The 6,856-nt window shown below is 37.0% G+C and overlaps 1 pseudogene; it reads right to left on the bottom strand.

The window, feature by feature from the left end:
- Positions 1-317: 317 nt before the first annotated feature.
- LOC123926214 lies at positions 318-472 on the bottom strand (annotated as a pseudogene).
- Positions 473-6,856: the final 6,384 nt, after the last annotated feature.

Genomic DNA, 6,856 nt, shown 5'->3' with positions numbered 1-6,856 from the left:
TATGTTTTTTTCTATTTGATACTGTTTCCTAGTAGGTACTCCATCAACAACAACTGTTCATCAGATAACTGCTAGAAATGCACTTTACAAAATAACCCATATAATACTTTCTCAGTATTCTGGTCCATCTGATGAGTGTTAAACATGCCAGCAATTCAAGTATTAAATAACTTGCTTCAGTCCAGAGTTGATGTCTTTCTCTTCAGGGCTGTATATGATTACATTATTTATTCTTCTAAATAAGGTCATCTTGTGATCCATTTTGTGCCCAAGAATCTCTACTCACCTAAAAGTTCAGATTTATTGGATCAATATATAAGGTTAAAGTTGTTCCACTACTTCCCAGCACAAGAATTTCTCCTCCTAGAGGTTCGGGTTATGCCTTGGATGCATTCCATGGAAGGGTTTTAATTAGCAATAATCGCGCCTCGGATAAACCTCATTGGGTACGATACTGCCACTGCGCAAAGCTTCCATGGAAGGGTTTTACATTTCATTCTTGACCTTGAAAGAACATGGGTATGAGAAAGGATTGTGGGTGAATTAATGAGGAAGGCAAAGTTCAATGAGAGTCTGAAAGCTGATCAAGTCTGCAGAAGTTACTTATTAGTCTGTGATTTTCCTTGGACCTCGGATTCAAAAGCTTTACAGTTTTCAGGAGGTACCGAACTCAATTTGTCTGGCCTTACAAGATGGTCTCCTGTTTCTTGCTCCCCATACAGTTTTTAATGGCACTTTAGAAAACTATGGTGATCTTTTGACCTCAACAGCTGGTAATGTAACAAAGCTGACTTTCGGATTTATAATGTATCTAAATATACTTTATAAGTATAAGACTAGCAGTGTCAAGCAAAGATTCAGAAGTATTTTATCATTTAAAAAATCCAGGAAAATAAAAAAAGTCAAATCATATCTAGTCATACATTTAAATAATTGCTTTTCTTTATAAAAATGCATTAAGAAATTGAGACAATGCCAGTAAATCTCCATATTTATTGTTGGCTATGGATTTTGCCCCCCAAAGTAATATATCAAAGCCCTAATGGCCCATGTGACTGTATTTGGACATTGGATTTTAAGGACGTAATGGCATCATAATGGTGGAGACTTAATCAGATGGGACTGATAGTCTTGGAAGAAGAGAAGGAGGCCTCTTTCTCTCTGTCTTTCTGTGCAAACAGAGGAAAGGTCATGTGAGGATCCAGTAAGAAGATGGCCACCTAAAAATGAGGAAGAGAGGCTTCATCAGAAACAGAACCCCAGGGGCGCCTGGGTGGCTCAGTGGGTTAAGCCACTGCCTTCGGCCCAGGTCATGATCCCAAAGTCCTGGGATTGAGCCCCACATCGTGCTCTCTGCTCAGCAGGGAGCCTGCTTCCCCCTCTCTCTCTGCCTGCTGATCTGCCTACCTGTGATCTCTCACTCTGTCAAATAAATAAATAAAAATCTCTAAAAAAAAAAAAAAAAAACAGAAACAAAGAAACAGAACCCTGTCAGACCTTGAGCTTAGACTTTCCAGTCTGCAGAGCTACAGGAAAATAAATTTCTACTCTTTAAGTTATATAGTCTGTGGCATTTTGATATGGCGGCCCAAGCCTTCAGAATAGCTGTCATGTGGTTCTGTCTAGAATGCTTGGTTGTTGGCAAATCATGACGTGGAGCTCTAAAAAATCACTTTATTGGGTGGTCAGAAGGAAGTTCTAACCATGGTATAGCTCTAATTAGCATAAAACATTGTGAGATTAATATTCCAGGAATGTAAACCAAATGCATTATTTTAAACTAAACAATGGCCGAGTCTGTCTATTCACCACCAATGAAAGAGGATTCCTTAGGATTCATTTTGCCCAAGGTGGAGAGAGCTGCTCCCTGGAGAGAGCCTGGAGAACACTGTAGGAGAACTGTGCAGCTGTAACATTGTCAGGACCAACTTTCCTGGATTTGCCGAAGTTGTTCTGCCTTCTTCCACACAAGTAAGCATAGAGACAAACAGAAAACATTTACAGAAGTCAGAGATGATTACTAGAAACAAAAGAATGTATTGCATGGAGCACTGGGTGTGGTGCAAAAACAATGAATACTGTTACACTGAAAAGAAAAAAAAAATAATGTAACTGAGTCATCATCCACAAGCACAGAGAAGCTAAAGCTTAAGTGACTTGCCCACAGTGCTCATTCACAGGAAATAGTCAAAATCTGCAGTCAAATGCTCTGCCACTGAGCTATGCCCCCGGAAATATTCAAAATCTGAAACCAAGTCTCTTGACTTCCATCATCCATGCTCTTACCCATCCACTGCACATAACTCCTCTCCCTACATGAAGACTATGACTGAGCATACAAAAATGTATGTCACAGATTACATGGCCTAACAAAATGCTTTGTGATATCATATAATATGTGCGTGTTACTCAATGGAAAACAACCTGAAATATGAGATAATTTTTAACACTGAAGCCATTTCAAACAGCTGCATATTAGAGTGGAACTGTTTTCCTTCCTTTATAAATTATCTGGGAGGTGGACCAGTCGAATGGTCCTCATGTATATTCAGGAGAAGTCAACAAACGTATTTACTTTCCTTGGCTGGTTCTTATTTTGTTATCTCTTAATAGAGGTACATTCTTGAAGGAAATAGAATGATTTGGTTGTGCGATCTTTATTAAAATCATTTGTAAACACTCTTCCATAATGGAAAAGAAGCAACCTTGAAATAAACTAAAACACAGTTATTTTTCTTGACTGAAAATATGTGCCTAAAAAAGAATTTCAATTCACTTTCAACTATTAAGGATGCTATATTTTTTCAGTTTTATTGAGAAATAATTGACATACATTACTGTATAAGTTTAAGACCTACAATATGATGGTTTGACTTACACGTACCATGAAATGATAACCACAATAGGTTCAGCTAATGTCCATCATCTCCTATAAATACAATAAAAAGAAAAGAAAGGGGAAAAGAGGGAAATTTATTTTATTTGTAGCATAGGATCTTTGGGGAAGAAAATAAATAACAACAAAAAACATTCTCTGGTCAAGTATCATATGGTTTCACTTATTTGTGGAGCATAACAAAGAACATGGAGGACATGGGGAGATGGAGAGGAGAAGGGAGTTGAGGGAAAGTGGAAGAGGAGATAAACCATGAGAGACTATGGACTCTGAAAAACAACCTGAGGGTTTTGAAGGGGCGGGGGGGTGGGAAGTTGGGGAACTAGGTGGTGGGTAATAGAGAGGGCATGTATTGCATGGAGCACTGGGTGTGGTGCAAAAACAATGAACACTGTTACCTTAAAATAAATTACTAAATAAATAAATCATTCTCTGAATTTCTAAGATACTTAAGATTGCTCCAAATTTATAGTCTGAATTTAATAATACAGATTTTAATGTTAATTGAACCTGCTTTCCATTTAAAAACTCTTTGTCTCGAAGCAAAATCCACCACAGGTAATGACTTTCTAATTGTACTTTTTCATGTAGTTTGTAGTATCTAGGTTTTTTTGTTTGTTTTTCCATTTCCTCAGTAAACTGGCAACAAATGGTTATTTTGAACAATTCACATCTTGGCAATTTAAAATTTTGCTACAGAATCCATCAATAATTCCACTGGCTGCTCACAGGGAGTATCATATTCTCCAACAAATCTTGGGCAGCCAAGGGAGCACTTAGGTAAATTGTCTCACCTAACACCACAGCCCTGTAGTTCATAGTAGAAGATGAAAGCTGAAATCATAAAATAAAGGCTCAAAAGGGAGTCCGTTCACTCTGGGAATGATGTTGGACTGTAACAGATTTTCTAAGTTACCACACTAATAAGTAATGATTCTTGCTGCATGAAATAGTTCCCTTATGTGTTTTCTAAATTCCTGCAGTTGCACTTTATTGTGCATTTCCTCCCATTTAGTCCTCAGTAACAAATGAAGTTCCTCATTAGAGGAGATGAAGAGTGTTAGTCACCAACCTTTAAATAAGAAATTTTCATAGGCTTGATGATAGGTATTGTATATAATCTAAACATTTTATTCTCCACAATGAATAATCTCACTTCCCTGCATCTTTCCTCATCTACTCTTGTTTCAGAATCCCTTAGTTCACTCTGAGAATTGGAAGGAACAACAGATAAGGAATTGAAGGGTAAGGCTGTAGTCATGGTTCTCCACAAATTAACTGTATGCCCTTGGATAATATACTTCCACTTTCTGAGCTTTGTCATTAATGAAATGTGGAGTTTGGACACAATTATCTCTAACTATTCATCCATCTATAAAACCAAATTTCTGATGTCTCCCTGAAATCTGTCTAGTTCGTCCCTTTTAGTTAGGGAAGCTACAACTGGACACAGCACGCTGGTGCTGAGTACAGAAATTAGTTCATCACTGTGGCATGCTGTATTACTATCTCTGAATCCTGGCCTCATAATATTTTAAATTATTGGATGTAAGGGGTGAAAGAATTATTAATATCCATGTGGGGCTTTTCCAACAAATCTCCCTCAGCCTTACTAACTTTAAATTTTTTCAACTTTGTTTTTATGTGTATCAGCTAAAGACATATCTAATTAACATTCATTTTGTTTGCTACATATTATTTCCCAAACATACTATTTTATTTTGATAGTCTGGGCAGCCATAGACTAACAAACCTTTCCACCTGGCAGCAGTCATTTACTGCCATAATTATTATTCTCACAAATCAACAAGGAACATATTTAGCAGTGTCAGGGCTGGTGTTGGCCTCAGAGTAGTACCACCAATGTTGACACTGATCCTCTGATAAGTCCTCTCCGCAAAATGACCATGAGTTACGTGATCCACCCTAGACTACGTTCCCAATAGACTTATTTTTCATTTACCTACTTATTTGATTATATTTAAGACATACATGTTGTATTGATCTACTATTCTTGAGAGATAGAGAAGCAGCCTAAGCCAAGAAGGTGACACCTAGGAACCTATTTAGACTATATATGACAAAAGAAAACTTAGCATGGAAGGATAAAGGAAAAAAAACCAGAAATGCACCTAATTGAACTATATTAATTACTATACTAAATATGATCGGATTAAAATTGACAATAAAAAACAAAGATTATCAGAATGAATAATAATATAAGACCAAAATGTATGTTACCAATATTACACACTTATAATAAGAAAATTAACAACTTTGAAAGAATCAAAAGTTGGTTTTTCTAAAATATTAACAAGATTGATAAACTTCTATCAAAACTAATAATTTTTATGAAATCTTGCCATTTGCGGCAACGTGGATGGAACTAGAGCGTATCATGCTTCGTGAAATAAGTCAATCGGAGAAAGACAACTATCATATGATCTCCCTGATATGAGGACATGGAGAAGCAACATGGGGGGTTAGGGGGATAGGAGAAGAATAAATGAAACAAGATGGGATTGGGAGGGAGACAAACCATAAATGACTCTTAATCCCACAAAACTGGGGGGAGGTGGGATTGGGAGAGGGGGAGGGGGCTATGGACATTGGGGAGGGGAGGCGAACCATAAGAGACTATGGACTCTGAAAAACAGCCTGAGGGTTTTGAAGGGTCAGGGGTGGGAGCTTGGGGAAACAGGTGGTGGGTAATAGGGAGGGCACGTTTTGCATGGAGCACTGGGTGTTGTGCAAAAACAATGAATACTGTTATGCTGAAAAAAATAAATAAAATCGAAAAAAAAATTACAATCAAGCAAAAAAATAAAAAGAAAAAAAGCCTGTTATTACTGTTGCCTTGTTTTATCACTTATCATTTAGTTTTCACAGTATCATTAAAGCCTCTGTGCCTCCAAAAAAAAAAAAAAACTAATAATTTTTGTAAATGCCAAAATCAAGAATGAAAGCAGGACTATCACCACAGATCCTTAGAAAGAAAATAAGAAAATAAGCTATCAAAAGCTCTATGCCAACAATTTTGATAACATAGATGAAGTGGAAAAATTCTTTGAGAAATATTGTTTCCGAAGTGGATACAAGAAGATATATAATCTGAAGAAAAGTATCTAGGTTAAAGAAATTGAATTTGTAATTCAAAATTTTCTCAAAGAAAATTCCTTACTCAGACACCTGGATCAGGGTAAATTCTATCCAACATTTAAAACAAAAAAATATATATCACACAAAACTTTTTGGAAAATAAGGGGGAAGGGATGCATATCAATGTGTTTTATATGGCCAGAATAATCTTTTTTTTATTTCTTTTCAGCATAACAGTGTTCATTGTTTTTGCACCACACCCAGTGCTCCATGCAACATGTGCCCTCACTAATACCCACCACCTTGTTCTCCCAACCTCCCCCCTCCCACCCCTTCAAGACCCTCAGGTTGTTCTTCAGAGTCCATAGTCTCTCATGGTTCACCTTCCAATTTCCCTCAACTCCCTTCTCTTCTCCATCTCTCCATGTCCTCCATGTTATTTGTTATGCTCCACAAATAAGTGAAACCATATGATACTTGACTCCCTCTGCTTGACTTATTTCACTCACCATAATCTCTTCCAGTCCTGTCCATGTTGCTACAAAAGTTGGGTATTCATCTTTTCTGATGGAGGCATAATACTCCGTTGTGTATATGGACCACATCTTCCTTATCCATTCATCCATTGAAGGGCATCTTGGTTCCTTCTACAGTTTGACGACCATAACCATTGCTGCTATGAACATTGGGGTACAGATGGCCCTTCTTTTCACTACATCTGTATCTTTGTGGTAAATACCCAGTAGTGCAATTTCAGGGTCATAGGGAAGCTCTATTTTTAATTAAGGCCAGAATAATCTTCTAACTGAAATTTGAAAATGACACTATAAGAAAAGAAATTATAGATCAATATTCCTCATG

Source organism: Meles meles, chromosome 15 (genome assembly GCF_922984935.1).
Source record: "Meles meles chromosome 15, mMelMel3.1 paternal haplotype, whole genome shotgun sequence".
NCBI classification, from domain to species: Eukaryota; Metazoa; Chordata; class Mammalia; order Carnivora; family Mustelidae; genus Meles; species Meles meles.
The sequence above is the reverse complement of the archived record's forward strand: the minus strand, read 5'-3'. Positions and strand labels throughout refer to the sequence as shown.